Source organism: Jaculus jaculus, chromosome 13 (genome assembly GCF_020740685.1).
Source record: "Jaculus jaculus isolate mJacJac1 chromosome 13, mJacJac1.mat.Y.cur, whole genome shotgun sequence".
In the NCBI taxonomy this organism is placed as follows: Eukaryota; Metazoa; Chordata; class Mammalia; order Rodentia; family Dipodidae; genus Jaculus; species Jaculus jaculus.
In genome coordinates this window covers 62,414,917-62,433,280 of record NC_059114.1, presented here as the reverse complement: position 1 = coordinate 62,433,280, position 18,364 = coordinate 62,414,917, and positions in this window count along the sequence as shown.

Below are 18,364 nucleotides of genomic sequence, written 5' to 3'. Positions count from 1 at the left end.
GGCTATTAAGGAGGGAGGAGAGGGAAGGTCTTAAGAGGATGGTATTTTATATATGATAGTAGAACAGATTACAGGGAGGGGAAAGGCCTAAGTGAGGTCAGGGAAAGAGATTGTATAAAAGAAAGATGGGGGCATCAATCAAAATTCAAGATATTCTGAATAAAACATATGAAAAACTACTTTTAAAAATAATGGCACATCCAGAAGCCATAGAATGCTACCAGAACATTTTCAGTGCCTGGGTTGGGTTACCTCCCAGTGAGTTATTGGGCAGGGAGGTATATGTTGCCTCCAAAACATTACAGGCTATTGTCAAGGCCCTTGGTTTCACATGAGAAAGAGATGGTAGGACTATTGATGAAGACATCACATGCCTGAGCGGCAAAGTCACTGAGAATTCAAGGTGGTGCTGAGCAGAAAACTTTCTCCCTGAAGCCCAGCAAACTGAAAGCTGGAAAAAGCTGCACTATATGCAGTCTTAAGGGAGACTTAAGTCATCAGCGGTGAAAACAGTGGACACTGGAATCCTCAAGTTTGTCCAGACAGGACAAATGTCTGAATGAGTGCAATAGTGTCATATCTGCTCCGGCTATTAGCATTCATTGTGGGGACCACGAGGCCTCACTCCATTGCTGCAGTGATGGGGGAAACATGGCGTCTCAGGTTATTCCCACACATCCTGTTTCTCTAATAATTAGGCTTATCCCATTTTTCTCAAACTGTTATCAGTTTTAGTTAGAGAATCTATTCTATCTTAGAGATGGATGAGAACAGTGGGAGAACAAGGATATATGCCAGGGATTTTTAGGTTTGGTCTTGAGATTATTTCCTAGAGTTCTTGGAAGTTATCGTTAAGCTCATATACTTATCTTGCTCTACTCATGTTTGAGCACAGCATCTCCTTAGCCTTGCCATCCGTCCTGGATATCCTTTTTCCTTCTCTGACTGAGTCTATAAGTGATAATTATTTCTGTGCTTTGTGTTTATTCACTGACTTCTTATTTTCCAATATTCGTATTTTTTTCAAGAACAACTGAATTTCTTTCCTGATTTTGTCTTCCATGTTGCCCATGGTTTTGCCCACATTGCTTATTTTTTCACTGCATTAGCTGAGTTTTTCCTTTTATGTTTTTGATTTTGTTCTTTAGGTCCTTGGTTGAATTCACCTCCTTATTTATATTCTCTTTCAAGTCACTGATCTTTTTTTTCAGAAAAAAATAACTGGACATCTTTATCTGGTATTTTATGTGCTTCAAATGTTTGCATTATAATTTAGTAGTTGAGTAGTTATGATCATTTTGAGGAATTGTGTTGATTTGCTTTTGCATGCTTCTGTGCTGTAATTTGCTCATGCTATTTTTATTTGATTTTTTTTAAAGAAAATGATGAATGGCTACCAAAGGTTTTGAATAAGTTTACCCTTAACACGAGAAATAAAATAGTTTATTTATCATATTGCAAGGGACAGTAGTAAGGAAATGCCTGTCTTTAAATTTTTTATCGCAAACATTCTGTTTTTTAATTGTAGAGTTTTACTTTATATTCTAGGTTTAATTACTGAAAGTGTGTTTGTATTATCATCTATTGATCAAATATGATTATTTCAGTTACTTAAAATGAGAGTATTTGTGTTGTTACTACAGGTTAGTTTCCATTTTCTCGTATTTTTGTTTTTGTTATTGTTGCAGTCCAGGTTTGCATTGCTGGTAGAAATCACCCAACCAAGAGCAGCTTCTGGGAAAAAGAGATTTATTTTGGCTTACAAGCTCAAGGGGAAGCTCCACGATGGCAGGGGAAAACAACGGCATGAGCAGAGGGTGGACATCACCCCCTGGCCAACATAAGGTGGACCACAGCAACAGGAGGGTATGCCAAACATTGGCATGGGGAAACTGGCTATAAAGCCCTTTAGCCCGCCCCCGACAATACACTCCCTCCAGGAGGCATTAATTCCCAAATATCCATCAGCTGGGAACCTAGCATTCAGAACACCTAAGTTTATGGGGGACACCTGAATCAAACCACCACAGTTATATACTTGCATTTCTTAGCATTAATGTGAAATTATGACTAATATTGGGCAGTTCTTATGAAAATAAGAAGTCATAATTGCTACATTTTATCTTACCATAGGTGGAATTTATTTGTGTGTCTGAGTATGTATGTAGAAATTTTAGTAGCTACAGTTCATAAAATTTAAGTATTGAACCAATCCATGAGTAATTTGTCATTGTCAGTTGCTATATTTGAGTCACCCATTACCTGAGGCCCTGGGCCTCTGTGGAAGCCAGTTCACACCTAGACATCCTCCACTTGAGGTACTTAATGTAAAGGGATGCTCTTCTCAATGTCCTGGACAACATTCTGTGTTCATGCCCTCACATCTCCTGCCCCTACAATTTTGACATCAAAGGTGTGGAGTTGAAGAGGTGACTCATTGGTAAAAGGCACTCACTTGTGAAGCCTGATGGCTTGGGTTCGATTCTTGAGTACCCATGGAAAACCAGATGCACAAAATGGCACATGTGTCTGGAATTCATTTCTAGTGGCAGGATACCATGGCATGGCCGTGCTCATTCTCTTGTCCATTCTCTCTCTCTCTCTCTCTCTCTCTCTCTAATAAATAAATAAACAAACAAACAAAAACCAAATAAATAAATATTTTTAAAAAGTTTCTCAACACAATCTTAGATCAAGTTTACTTCTCACTTATTTCCTAGTTTTCTTGTTGCTGTTTGTTTGTTTTTATGAGGTAGGAGTTCACTCTAGCCCAGACTGACCTGTAATTCACTATGGAGTCTCAGGGTGGCCTTGAACTCATGGCAATTCTCCTACCTCTGCCTTCCGAGTGCTGGGATTAAATGTATGCTCCACTAGGCCTGGATTATTTCCTAGTTTTTAGCCTTTGAAAACTTTTCTGAGATATCTATGTTTTAGTTACAAAAGAAACAAATTCTAAAAAATCTTTCCAGGAGATATAGTTTGTAACAATATCATTCAGCAAATGAAGGATGGAATCAAAGAACCCATGGTGTCAGTTAAAATTGTTCTTATTAGAAAAAAAGTGATTTTCTTTTTTTTTTTTTAACTAAACAGAAATGTGAAGGAAAAGTGATACAGAATAGAAGCAAGGTAGCTTTTTTATAGGCAGCCAACCCCAGACAGAGGCCACCTTGTCTACCATGGCAGATGTACATCCAGGATCTGATCCAGTTTCATCCAAGATAACTGCAAGCAACACTCCCCAGCAGCTTCTCCCTGCTTCTTCAAGTTTCCCCAGGCTTAGCACACCTGTGTGCTGGCACCTCCTGAGCTTCTTGAGTCCACCATCCATTCAGGTCTCTCCCTTGTACTCCTGAATCTGATGATAAATCTCATCCTAATTGGGTGTTTGATCTGCACAAATCTCACAAACCACATGTGTGGATCTCTCTCGTGACTATTCTGGTCATTTGCTTCCTGTCCCCTGTTGGTAAGATCTTCAATCCAGGCCTGAAAGAAGGAGTATTTCATTTTGCCTTGACATCTTCCTGCTTGGTTTCAGCAATGTAAAGTCAGAGGCACAAAGTGATGCATATGTCTGGAATTCACTTGCAGCATCAGGAGGCCATGGGATGGTCATGCCCATTTTTTCTCTCTGTCTCTAAAATAAATAAATAAATAAACATTTTAACCAATTATTTAATTATGAAAGAGAGTAGAAGAGAGATTGGTCATGCCAAGGCTTCTAGCTACTGAAAACAAATTCCAGATCATGTGTCACCTTGTGCAGCTGGTTTCTGTGGGTACTAGAGAATTGAACCTGGGTCCTTAGGCTTTGAAGCAAGCACTTTAAATGTTAAGCCATCTCTTCAGCCCAATAAATATTTTTTAAAAGATGTCTCAATAGGAATCTTTGATCAGGTTTACTTTCCTGGACCTGTTTCCTAGTTTTTAGACTTTGAAAACTTCTGAGATAGGTATGATTTAGCTACAAATGATATTAAATGACACAAATTCTATCTAAGTTAGTTTTCATATCCTCTGACCCCGTTGCAGGGGGAAATCTCTTAATTTGGACTCTCCTGGTTTTCCTTCTCTCTCTCTCTTTCTTTCTCTCTCTGTGTTTATGTGTGTGTGTCTGAATGCTTTCTCTAGAGTTCTATCCCAGAGATGTAAGGGGAGATTTTCTCTGACTTCCCTCTCCTTTTCTAGCTAGACCTTGAAGGGAAAGAATTTCTCTTGGCTTGGGCTTTCTTGCTAGTCTTTCCTCTGGATTCTAACTATCCCAAAAATAAACCACATGGTTTATGTTACCCTTCTCCAAGCCCACATTTTCAATTCTTACTGACTTTGATAAGAGTCCAGCTGTTAGACCTACAGGTCTGGGATCTCTTGCCTCTTTATGGAATCTAATTCCTCTCTGGGTCTCAAAAAAAAAAAAAGTCTCATATCCAAAAGATGTCAAAAAAAAAAAAATTCCCAGTCAAAGAGCAGTGGAGGTTCTCTCTGTAGTGTTGGCTTCCAGGAATAGGTATGACTTGTGTTCTACTGAGCAGATCTCCAGTCCAATACGAGAGCAGATGGTTATGCACATAGGCTATGTGCCCCTATTGCACAGGTGCTTACTTCTTGCCTGACTGGTTGATTTGGTACCTTGTAGGATCTCCTGCTTATTTCTGCCATTGGTGACTATTATCTCCTGACACCTTCCACAGAGCTTTCCCATGCTATAAGGGCCAGTCAGAAGAAAACTGATTTCCTTTCAGTTCCAGCATATTTTCTCAATGTCTTACCTTTTAGCTCTGGTAAGTACCCAAATGATTTGACAGTGCTTTGCATTGTTTTGGGAATCCTATGATTTTCTCTGACCAACAGCTCACTGAAGGTGGGGTGGGTTTAGCAGGGAATAACCCAATACTGGACCTTGAATTTAACAGCCAGAGTCCATGGTTTTAAGGTTTAGCTTTCTCCACCTTTTAGAGGGTACTTCAGTCTAAGCCACCCCTTCCAAACCCCACTTACTGAGTCTTATATCTTGTAGAATGCTATCCAGGAGGAACACTTCTATAGTACTGATGCAAATTTGTCATTAGTTTTATGTGATTCTCCCCCAACACTCCTTTCCCCCTCCAACCCAAAGGCCCTTGCACCCCTGTATTCCCTTTTTACCCTGTCCTTTGACTTATTTGTCTAGTAGTCCATGATACCCTCACTTCCTATTTCCCTTTTGTCCTAGCTTCAGTATAGTTTCTTGTCAATACTCCTGATGTTTGCTACCACTTGCAATCAACTCAAGATGTTCCAAGTTAGGAACCATATATGAGACAGAACATGGGATCTTGTGTTTCTGAGCATGTGTGACCTCTCTTAGTATGCTTTTTTTCCCAAGTCCATTTATTTTCTTTAAAATTTCTTCTTGAAAACTGAGTAGAATTCTATTATGTTTATGTGTCACATCTTCATTCTCTGCCAATGGGCATCTGGGATGATTCTAGTCCCTAGTTTCTGTTACTGGAACAACGACAAATAATGGTAGAGCCTGTGTCTCTGTAGTAAATACTAAAATTTTTATGCTATAAGCCCAAAAGTTGTATTGCTGGATCTAATGGTCGCTATATTTTTACCCTTTTGTCTGAGGCAAACCCAACAGATTGGTCTCTTTATAATTTTTATTTTTATGCAAGAGAGCAAGAGCAATAGTGTGTGTGAGAGAGAGAATTGGCATGCTAGAGTCTCCAGCCACTGCAAACTCCAGACATGTGTGACCCTTTGTGCACATGTCCAACCTTGCATACATGCATCACATTGTGCATCTGGCTCAGGTGGGACCTGGAGAGTAGAACATGAGTCCTCAGGCTTCACAGGCAAGTGCTTTAACCTCTAAGCAATCTCTCTAGACCTACTTTCACCTTTTTGAGGCTTTTCCATACTGATTTCCTTAGTGGGTGTACAAGGTTGCACTCCCACCTGCAGGATATGAGGGGTCTTCTTTCCTCACAACTCCACCAGCATTTGTTTTCATTTGATTCTTAGATTAATTCTATTCTGACTCGAGTGGAATGGAATCTCGAGGTCACTTGAATTTGTGTTTCCCTATGGCCAAATACATTGTTTAACAGACATTTGTATTTCTTCCTTTGAGAAATTTCTATGCTCTGTTCAGTCCATGCTCTATTTATGAGTGGGTTGTTTGATTTTTTTTTTTTTAGTTATCTCTAGATTCTAATTATTAAACTTTATTGTCTATAAACATAGAAAAACTCTCAAATAACTATGTTTATCCCCTTTACTGAAGCCTGATCCCATTACTGGTTGAAGAGACTGTTTTATTTTACAGATGGCAGAGAATACTGAGGAGCGCCAGGATACAGCAATATGAGGAAAAAAAAAAAAATGGAGAGATGGCTTAGCAGTTAAGGTACTTGCCTGTGAAGCATAAAGACACAGGTTTAATTCCTTGGCAGTACCCAGTAAGTCAGATGCGCACACACACACACACACACACACACACAGAGAGAGAGAGAGAGAGAGAGAGAGAAGGAGGAAGATAGTTGACTTCCTAGCAAGATAAAAGAAAGCTCTACTGCATCATCTGGGGCGCCAGAGACATTGCAGAGAAAGTAGTCACATGAGTACTGTTCTCATTGCTCTTCTTTGTAAGTATTCTTTCCTTTATTTTATTGTTTCATTCCTTTTGTCATAGTATTTAATGTTCTACAATATTTTATATTTATTTGCAAATAGAGAGATAAAAGAGGACAGAGAGAATGGGTATGCCAGGGACTCCAGCCCCTGAAAATGAACTCCACATGCATGTACCATTTTGTGAATCTAGCTTTATATGGGTACTGAGGAAGCAAACTCAGATCATCAGCCTTGGCAGGCAAGCGTCTTAACCACTAAGCCATCTCTTCAGCTTTTAATTTATTTTCTTTATTAGTTATGTACAAACTCAGTGTGTAAACAGCACATGTTGGTACCATCGTTAGCTTCCTCCCTGTCTTCTGAAGGGACCTTCCTCTTTGGGGATTGTGGGTTGTATATTGTGGGGGTAGCCATCAGTTATGGAGAAGGTCCCATAACATAATGTTTCAACTGTGGCTCTAACAATCTTTCTGCTCCCTCTCCCATTAATTTCCCTGGGCCACATTGCTGCTTTCTTGGTGAGCCTTTAATATATTTCTAGCTTTTCAATTATTTTTCACATATAAATAATAAAGTATGTAGCTCTTGGAGGTAGAGTACTTTGCTAACATGTACAATGTTTTAGGTCACCCCATAATAGAAAGAGAGAGAGAGAGAGAAAGAGAGAGAGATAGGGTAGAAGGGGAAGAATGAAACCATAAGTTATTATTTTGGGCCCGGGGGCCTAGAGGTATATAGTCTGCATAGTAGGATGCTTGCCTAGCATGCACAGAGTTTGGTTTCAATCTTCCAATCCATAGAAATATTTGACTTTAAGTATTAAGAAATAATGATGTATAATAATGAAACTAAAATAGGATATTTCTTAATTTGCCTTAGTTCCCACATAAAAATTCGAATGACAGTTAACTTAAGACTCAATAATACATCTAAACTTTAAGATTCTTTTGTTTTCCTGCTATATCATCTCAATGCATCTGTTTCCCTCTAAGTATTTCTATGTTTGCAAGAAGCTCTTTAGTCTCTTATTCATATCCACACATGTGGACATCTAGACAAGACCAGGCTACTGTTCCATGTTTGCCCTTGGGTCACCAAGAAGCCACTTAATGATGCATTTAGTTCTCTAACAATCTTGTCATCAAACACACTGCCTAGCATATCTCACATATCCAACAGCAAATTGCTCATACTGAGGGGATTACCTTCAGAGTTGTGTTGTAAAAGAGCCAACACTACCAGCAATATTCAAATCTCTTTTTACAAAAAGTAACTGTGGAATAGTACTAGGAGTGTTTGCTATCCTTTGTATAATTTCTCAAAATTATGTACAAATGATAAAAATGGAAAATGAACACAGACAAGAATGATTTTGATTAATGAAAGAAAACAAGTCCATGAAGTAAATGTTTAAATAAAAGAGCCTGGGTACATGCTTGTCCCAGTCCCATAGCCTAACCAGGCGGTTTAGCATTTTGAGCCAACCCCATGCTTCCCAGTGAATTCCAAGCATTTCTGAGATGCATAGAAAGACTTTAAGATGTAACCATGGGGAAGAAATGAGTGTGACGTGATGGGCATATTTTTATTTACCACTCAGTGGATATAGGTACGCATTTGTCAAAGATGGTAGAACAAAAATCAAAAGAAAGCACAGGCTTTGTGTGTTAAACAACTGAAGTTAGTTTTTTCACCATTCTGGAGATTGGGAAATACAATGCACAGCTGCTGACAAATTGTTCCTGGGAAGGGCTGTGTTCCAGACTTTGCTTGTCTGTGGATCCTCTCATGGTCATTTCTGTGCTGGGACCTGGGATAGGGACCTCAAGGAAACAGGGAGATGAGTAAACTCTGGTGTTTCTTCTTACAAGAACACAAACCCTATCAGGCCAGCTCCACACAGATTACCTGATATAATGTAAACACTACCTAATAGGAAGTAATGTGATTAGAACCTATGAAAGCTATATAGGGACAAATGTACAGGACAAATTATTACTTCACCTCATGCTTTTCTTGTAGGATGAACATAATTAGTTTATAACATTATATTCCAATTAGTAGGTGTATATTTTTAGCAAATGATTTGTGATTTATGGAATATAGTTTAGAGAAAATCAATGATTACAAGACCATTTTCCAAAACCAAATAATCTTCACTGTTGATGCCACAAAAGTGGCAAAAATTACCATGGAAACTTTACTGTGATGACTTGCTACTTCTAACAGCTGTACATGATTCATACAGTGAGTTAGTAAAACTTTCAACTTAGCTTTCACTGGTCTATCATCCAAACATAAATAGAGTACACTGCCTCTGAGCAGTGCAACTTGCCTTTGATTTTGTAGACTTTTGATTCCGTGATTCTTGGACATAAGGTGAAGGAAAGGATAGATCCTCTGTGTGTTTCTACATTGTTACCTTTTTCTCCAGGATCAGGACTTTAATTTTTGATGAATTCGGAACAAGCCCTTTGAGATGTATCTCATGAAGACTGTGTTTTTGCTGAATGCTTTCTTATGTTCTTTAAGATATATTTGAGTAGAAAAGTCTTTGTGCCAAGGGCTGCCAATAACATGTGAGAGAACAAAAAACACCAAGATAATATTATTTTCAGGTATGTATCAGCATATGTTTAAATCTAGAGCACAAAGAAGAGCAGTTGGTACATGCTACTATTTGTATTATAGTTAATTTATATTATGGTTCCTAAAGGAAATAATATAATTTCATCTGGAATTATATTCATGGGTTATAATGGAACATATAGGATTAAAATAAAGCATAAATATAACTGGAAAAAAAGAAACTATTAGAGCAGTGAAGGAAAATTAATACTGTAGAAAATACTACTTGTATAACCCCAAAGTACTAGAGGCTGGTGAGCAAGTCTCTGTGAAACTGAGCTCATAATATGAAAGCATTCCCATTGCATAGGCAGACTTTTTAAAGCCAATTCAGAAGGTTTCTAATTTATACTTTTGGAATTGGACTGACGTATGCTGTTCTTTAAACTGGAAGAACTCTGAAGCTCTAGAACTTTAAATTTTTATATGATTTTCCTCCCACCATCTTTAATGTTCTCATGGCATAAAAATATCTCTACATGAGTATAAATAGAATAAATGATATGTGCAGTAAAAATTATAGCATACCCCTAATTTCTATGAAAATTATCTTCAGTCTTGAATGGGGAATGGGTAGAACCATAGTCAATTGATATAGATAAAGCATTATTTATAATTCTAGAAAATTACTTGTTTCTTGAGTAATATTATGTTTGCCATAAATATAACTAAAACATTGGTAGTAGCTAGAAAAATAGGATATTAAGTGACAATTCATGATCTATATTTGGTCTGATTCATTGTAAGCTACAATTAGTCCATATCTTGAACAATAAATCTCTGTTCACATATTTTCAAGTTAGAAACTAGAACTTTTTGCAGAGTACTGAAATGTTATTATTTTATGGTAGCTTTGCTGTAGGTACATCTTTAGTTATAATGCCATGCCATAATTCCTATAAAACAAAATAAATTTTAAAGTAAAATAAATTCACAAAAATGTATTTGAAGATATATAAATATAAACAAGCCAGTATTTCAGTGTATTAGTGTAGTGTACACAATTCTGTTGGCTCTCACTGCTTGAGCTTCCACCCAAGAAAGTACTTTGCATTTGTTACACAATCTTAGTCTCCTGCCTCCTGTGGTTTTGATAAACTTCATAATCCTGGGGACTACTTATCAAGTATATTATAGGATATCATTATTAAAATTTTTTTGATTTTTTTTCATGATTGGACTGATGTTGTTTGGTCTTAGTAGGAATAGTACTGTGAAGTAAAGGTGCATGCTAGACAAATTGGAAAACTGTCGGCATGATTTATTACTCCTGGTGCTTACTTCACCTCCTCCTGAGGTAATGTTTATGAGGCATCTCCATTGTGAAGTTATTGTTTTCCTGATTTCCACATTGTGGTCTTTGGAAGAACTCATGATATACAAAACACACAAAAACACTGGGAAATTATGCTGTCTTCCTCAAGAATGAAGTAGCTACACAACTGGTTAGAATTCTTTGCAGGATATGTTGGCTTTATTGTCCTCAATAACTCATTAGATACAACAATATATTTATATCTTGATTCACATATAGATATTTGTTTTGTATTTTAGTTATTGCATAGTTAACCTTGATTAGATATGGAATCATTTGGATATATTTCTGATGGGCTTAACTTTGTAAGTTATGAGCTATTTTTCTCTTGCAGGGTTTTTTGTAGTCTTCCTTTGTCTTCTGTGTTTAGTGTTTTAATTATAATATGGCATGGGACTCTGTGGTGGTTTGAATCAGGTGTCCCCATAAGCTTAGACGTTCTGAATGCTAGGTTCTCAACTGATGGAGATTTGGGAATTAATGCCTCCCAGAGGCAGTGTATTGTTTGGGGCAGGCTTATTAGTGTTATAGCCAGTTTCCCCTTGCCAGTGTTTGGCACACTGTCCTGTCCCTGTTGTGTACCTTATGTTGGCCAGTGGGTGATGTCCACTCTCTCTGTTCATGCAATCATTTTCCCTACCATCGTGGAGCTTCCCTTGAGCTGGAAAGCCAAAATAAACCTCTTTTTCCCACAAGCTGTTCTTAGTTGGTTGATTTCTACCAGCAATGCAAACCTGACTGCAACAGTAAAGTGGTACTCAGGAATGGAATTGCTGCTAGACACCTTACTGTGTGGCTTTGGCCTTTTGGAGCTGATTTTCAGGAGGAGTGTGGAAAAATCTTGTCCTAAGAGATACCTTGATGGACTATTATTCTGATCAGAGTTGAAAGACCTGAATGCAGTAAGAACTATGAACTATGAGGTTTGGCTCATGAGGGTGAGAAAGAGCTTTGCTTGGACTGGACTAGCAGTTTGTGTGAGGCTTGCTGTTATACCCGTATCCTGAGAAGTTGTGCAGGGTTGCTTTGCATAGAAATGAACTGGTGTGAGCAAAGGGATATGGCACAAAAAAAAGAAAAATTGAACTGTTGCCTATTAAGCTGCAATTGAGAGGTTACAACCTTTAAGACTGGGCTAGCTGACCTGTACTGGGGCAACAGGAAGAATGTAGCTCTTTTGAAGGAACCTGAGTGCTCAAGTAGTGTCCTGTCCTTTAAAATCTGCTTTATTTCCCCCTGGATTAACAAATTGGCACCTTACCTAGTATTGTGCAATATAAGAAATGCAAGAGAGGGTCATTGAGTTTGCAATATGGTCTTGTGTTTTGGAAATGTCCATGGCCAGTGTGAAGCAGGTTTGCTGGATGTTTGCATGGAGACCCCATGGGGCCATGAGGATGAACCATGGATTATAGTGGAGATGCTGGGACCATGAGATGGCTGCTAAGGAAAACTTCCAGCCCAGATGAAGTTTGTCAGGACTGTGAATAGCCTAGCTGGAGGGACAGAATTGGAATGCCAGAGACTTGTTGCTGGCTAGAATTATCGGACTTGGAGATTTGTCAGTGGCTAGAGTTGTTGGACTTGAACCTACAGAGTTTGGCGTTTGCTTTTGTTCTTTTAAATCTTGTATTGGCGGGCTTATGGGTGTTATATCCAATTTCCTCATGCCAGTGTTGGGCACACTCTCCGGTTGCTATTGTCCACCCTATGTTGGCCAGGGGGTTATGTCCACCCTCTGCTCATGCCATCATTTTCCCTGCCATCGTGGAGCTTCCCCTCAAGCCTGAAAGCCAAAATAAACCTCTTTTTTTTTTTTCCACCAGCTGCTCTTGGTTGGGTGATTTCTACCAGCAATATGAACCTGACTGCAACAGACTCTCTTCTACTAGTTCCATCTGTTTGGTGTTATGCATGCCTCCTGTACCTGCATGGACCACTCTTTTGTAAGATTCAGAATTGTTTTTCTATAATTCATTAAGATATTCCCTATGCCTGTAGTTCTCCCCTTCTTGTACCCTCAGGATTGAAATGCTTTTTGCCTTTTTAAGGTACTCTACATTTCACTCATTCTCTGTTCAAACTTTCTATGGAACTTATTGATTTGGGCCTCCCAATATATTTCTTCAAATCCACATATCTATTCTGTTGGTGAAGCTTTCTTGGGAGATTATTGAATGATTTCATTTTTGATTTCAGTAAGTTTTCTTCAGCATCTCAATTGCTATATTCAATTCCATTTTCATTTCTTGGTTTGACTTTCTTACTGTCACTTATGTTTCATTCCTGCATATGATCATATCCTCTTTGCATTCATTCTGCTGTATTTTGAGTTCATCTTATTTATTTGTTTATTTATTTATTCATTTTGATTCTTTTCTATTTCATTCAGCTATTTGTTCATGGCATAATTAAGTTTGTTTAATATGCTTACCATAATTGCATTTGGGAATTTTTTGGAGTTTCTGTTAAGTACTTTTAGTTGGTGTGCTATGGGAGTAGACATGTTTAGTGGGGATATCTTGTCTTGGTTTCTTGGTTTATTTATTTTGCATTGGAATTTGCCCATCTGTAGATAATCTCATTTTACTGAGAATGCAGCAATAGCATTAGATAGCAGTGGGGCAATAGCAGCTCCACTGGGCCTATATTGAGTGGCTTTGCTTGTCTTGCTGGGGGAAGATGTACATACATGGTCTACTCTGGCATCAAACAGATCATGGGGGTGAGTTTATGGTGTACTGTTTACTGGTAATCAGAAGGCTAGTCTGCCTTGTTGAAGGCCAGAATGGGCAGGTAGTCATGGGTATATAAGGGAGTAGGCATAGTTGAGTGAAAGGGAAGCTTTTACCTTGGTTGTATGTGGCCTAGCCTGTAACTCTCCAGGCAGCTTCACATGAGCCATTTGGACAAGGTATTGCTTGTTGGGGACATGAGTGACAATCTGCCTTGCACAGGGTCAGATGGTCCTGGTAAAAGAGGAACAGGATTTACTGAGAGCAGGAAAGATGCTTGCTTATGTTCTGCTGGGTTCAGTCTTTAGTAATCTGGACTGAACATGAGAGGTCTGGGCAGGGCATAGGAGAAATACTTTAATATTATAAAATGTCTACAATTGAGAAGATAAAGATCATGATTGTAAGCAGGAGGGTAAGTACTGTTGCTTAACACTGGGTTCAGTAAATACTCTTGGCTCTGCCACATATAACTAGCACTATTAATAATAGTTTGGGGCTGGGGAGATGGCTTAGTGGTTAAGTGCTTGCCTGTGAAGCCTAAGGACTCTGGTTCAAGGCTCGATTCCCCAGGACCCACATTAACCAGATGCACAAGGGGGCGCACACGTCTGCAGTTTGTTTGCAGTGGCTGGAGGCCCTGGCACGCCCATTCTCTCTCTCTCTCTGCCTTTTTCTCTCTCTGTCTGTTGCTATCAAATAATTAAATAAAAATAAATGAAAAAATTTTTAAATAAAATAATAATAATAATAATAATAATATTTTGGTTACTTGTTGACAGCTTCACCATTTCTAATATTTGGTAAATATTGTCAAAAGTAAGTGCTGCTATTTCCTTGCCATAATACTTAATACTTAAATACTTAAAGTTCCACTTTTAGAATAATATTTCAGTAAAAATTTTATTTTTTTAGGGCTGGAGAGATGGCGTAGCGGTTAAGCGCTTGCCTGTGAAGCCTAAGGACCCCGGTTCAAGGCTCGGTTCCCCAGGTCCCACGTTAACCAGATGCACAAGGGGGCGCACGCGTCTGGAGTTCGTTTGCAGAGGCTGGAGGCCCTGGCGCGCCCATTCTCTCTCTCTCCCTCTATCTGTCTTTCTTTCTGTGTCTGTCGCTCTCAAATAAATAAATAAATAAATAAAAATTTTTAAAAAAAATTTTATTTTTTAAAAAAAATCTACTTTTGTTAGTTAAAGACATTCTTATTGTATAAAAAACACATGTTGATATCATCCTTCCATCAGGCCCCTCCTCACTGGAGCTGCAAGCCATCCCCATGGGGATTGTGTGTCATGCATTGTGGGGGCAGCAGTTAGTTATGGGGGAAAGGCAGTGTCTTGGTGCATAATGGCCCAATTTGTGGCTCTAATAATCTTTCTGCTCCCTCTTCTGCATAATTCCCTGAGTCATATTGGGTGTCTTTTAAGTCTACTTCAGTGATGGGCTCTTAGGAGCCTCTGGATATCTAGTTTTGTAGGTGTTGAGTATTCTCAATTTATACCTCTTTCACCCTTGTGCTCATATCAGGTTCACTGAAAAAGCAGCATTGTTGCTCATTTCCCCCAGTTCCTCTGTGGATAAGTTATGTATCTCCTCAAGTCTCGCTCCCGTCTGAAAAAGAGAAGATATGAGATTCCACCTTACCCCAGTAAGTATAACAAACGTTAAAAAGTCAAATGAAAGCAAATGTTGGTGAGGATGTGTATAAACAGGAACTCTCATTCATTGCTGGTGGGAATGTAAGTGGAAATCAATATGGAGACTAATAAAAAGGATAAGTATAGTTACCAACAGACATAGTTATTCTCTTACTGGGCATTTAGCCTGAAAGCTCTATTCCTTAATTCAGAGATATTTGCTCAACCATATTGATAGTTGCTCAATTCAAAATAGCTAAGAACTGGAATCAACCCAGGTGCCCACCATTGGATTAATGGATAACCAACATGTGGTATATTTACATGATGAATTCTACTCAGCAGTAATTCTTTTTTTCTTTTTGGTTTTCCAAGGTAGGGTCTCACTCTAGCTCAGGCTGACCTGGAATTCACTATGTATTCTCAGGGTGGTCTCAAACTCATGGGTATCCTCCTACCTTTGCCTCCTGGGTGCTGGGATTAATGGTGTGTACCACCACACCCGGCAGCAGTAAATTTTTATTACAGACATAAACTAGAGAAAAAGAACAGTAAATATTCCCACCAAAATCAGTATTATCCAAGTGAATTCAAATCGTAAACTCAGAGAAAAACTACTCATTTATTAGTGAATGTGACTGCCCAAAATACCCAAGAACATGTATTATCATTTTTTTTAACAATATACTCACTATGGTTGTATAAGTGCTTTTACTGCTGACCTTTGAATAGATAAACATTAAAGTGACATGTAGTTTGTTTAAGAAAATTGTATCTGCAATTATAACTTTTCTATGAAAAAATAATTTAAATATAAGAAAAAATTCATAACACAATCCATTTTTTGGGAAAATAGAAATCTCAAAACTCCATGAGCCTTATTAGTTTACTTTTTATATTGACACTAAGTAGGTAAATTAATTTTTTTTTCCAGGATGGAAAGATGGCTCAGGCTTTAAGTACACAATCATTAGAACCTGAAGAGGCTTGAGACCTCCTTCATTCGAATCTCTAGAACTCTCATTAACAGCTTGATATGGCCATGCATGACTGTAGACAAGTACTTTTGGGAGGGAAGCCCAGAGAACCTGTGGTACTTGTATAGTTTAGCTCTGGAATCAATAAGAGACTCTGTAGTAAGGAAAAAGTGGGGGGGGGGAGGTTGAATTATGGAGGAGGACACTGAAAGTTCTTGTCTGAGTGCTTATGCATATACACATGCATATACTACTATATATATATATATATATATATATATATATATATATATATATATATTCTTCCAAACATATGTTCCTCCATTGTAAAGGAAGTTAAGTCAAATAGAATATAGTATATTTGTGTAGGGTTGAGCAAATAGTGTAGTTGTTAAAACACTTCCCATGCAAACATGAGGCCCTGAGTTTGGTACCCCAGTGCACACATAAAGTTAAAAGTATAGTAATGTGTGCTTATAATCTCTGGGGCTTTCTGGCTGAACAGTGGGATCAGTGATCTCTTGGTTCAGTGTCAAAGCCTTGTGTCAAAATCAGGTGTAGAGAGATGATCCCTGATGAAGACCTCTGGTTTCCACATGTACATGGGCACAGACACCCTTATACTCACACAAGCACGCCCTGTACACATAGACACAAAAGTAATCTGTGTGTAATATTATATATAAAATTATATATCAATTAGTATTATACACAAATTATATATATTGCAGTATTTATTCGCTAAATTCTATATATCTTATAAATATGCATTATACATTTATATTTATTCACAATATATTATATATTATATTAGAATGAATAATATATAATAATAAATAATTATATAATATAACAGATAAATATTAATGGATTAGTAAACGTGTCTGTCTGTCTGTCTATTCTATCACATATCTACCTATATTCCTATCTATGCTTATTTAATTTTGACCAATGACTAGAATACAATAGTAGGGCATCCTCCATCTTGGTGCTTGGGATTGAACACAGGGCCCTGGACATGCTAGGCATGTTCTCTATCACTTCACCATGTTGGCATAGTGTAAAGTTGTATAGCACTTAACTGGCTCGTGAAGTACTAGAATTCTCTTATATTGACTGCTTGTTGGATGTGAGTAAAGTTTTCACTTGTTCATTGCCTTTTCTGAAATTTTGAGGAAAACAATTTTCTGTCTGCTAAGAACATGTTTCATTTCCCACAGTATAATTTTCTGTAAAATGACTGATTTTTTCAAAATAAAACAGAGTAAAACTATCAAGCATCCCAACTATAGGAAGATTTTCTGCTCTTCCTAAAGAATATTATTTCATGAACACATGTCCCCATATATTCATTTAAAGAGACCTTGAAAGATTGTATGAATTTAATTGATATTTGTGCTGAAATATCCATGATTCCAATTAGGGAATGTCAGCAATTACCGCTCATACACCAAATGAGAGACACTGCTGATATTTATAGACATTTTACATTTCCTTATTGGCTCATCATTTCAGGAATTTTTAAAATAGAGTTCATATCCAAACATTATCTTATAATTCCAGAGGCAGTCCAGAGGGGCCTGATCTGCGTGTACGCATGTATCTGAGGGCGCTGTCACTATTGTCCTCATTACCATCAGTGTGTAGCAAGCTAGCTCACAACTATCAGAAATGGAAGCAATTTGTATCCAACCTCTTGTTTCATGTCAGCTTTCTGGGAACATTATTTCTTTCCTTCTGTCTTCCTTATTTGCAAAGATGGACTTTGGTCTGCAGTTGCTGTATACCCTCCTTGGAGAAATTTGTTTTCTATTCCTGTGCTTCCTCACTCTTTAGAGAAATAATTTAAAAAAAAGTACATGATTAATACACTGTGCCTTATCAATGTTTGTGAATTATCTCACATGGGTGTGTTAATTTGAAGTAATGAATTTACTGCGGTCTGGTGATCCCTATCATGCATCTTGCCAAAAGGGAAATTTATCCAAGCCTTATCAGAAATTGAGCCCAGTCATTCATCATGACACATCTCAATCCCTTTGTAATTTTAGTGTAGTGCCTTAGTTCAATATATCACTCCTGGGTCATAGTATGACATGTAACTTGCATCCCCGTTTACTGTACCTGTATTCTCCAGGCTTTAAGGAATCCCTAATCAGTTTCATTACCATATATAAGGCTTAGCACTTTTCAGTTAAACTTTGCAAACTTAGATTCTGATTTTTCAGGCAGCATGACTGTATACTTAACTGAAATACTTCTGGCCTAGTTATTACAAATACTAGAACTTTGCTTTTGCTTCACCGTATGTATTACATAGAATGTATTCAATTTCAATGTACAGTTTCTGTGAGTTTTGACAAATGTACTTATGCCCATGAAACTACTTCACTTTCAAGAGAGAATGTTTTCATCTCCCAGAGAAATTCTTTTTCTCTGGAAATA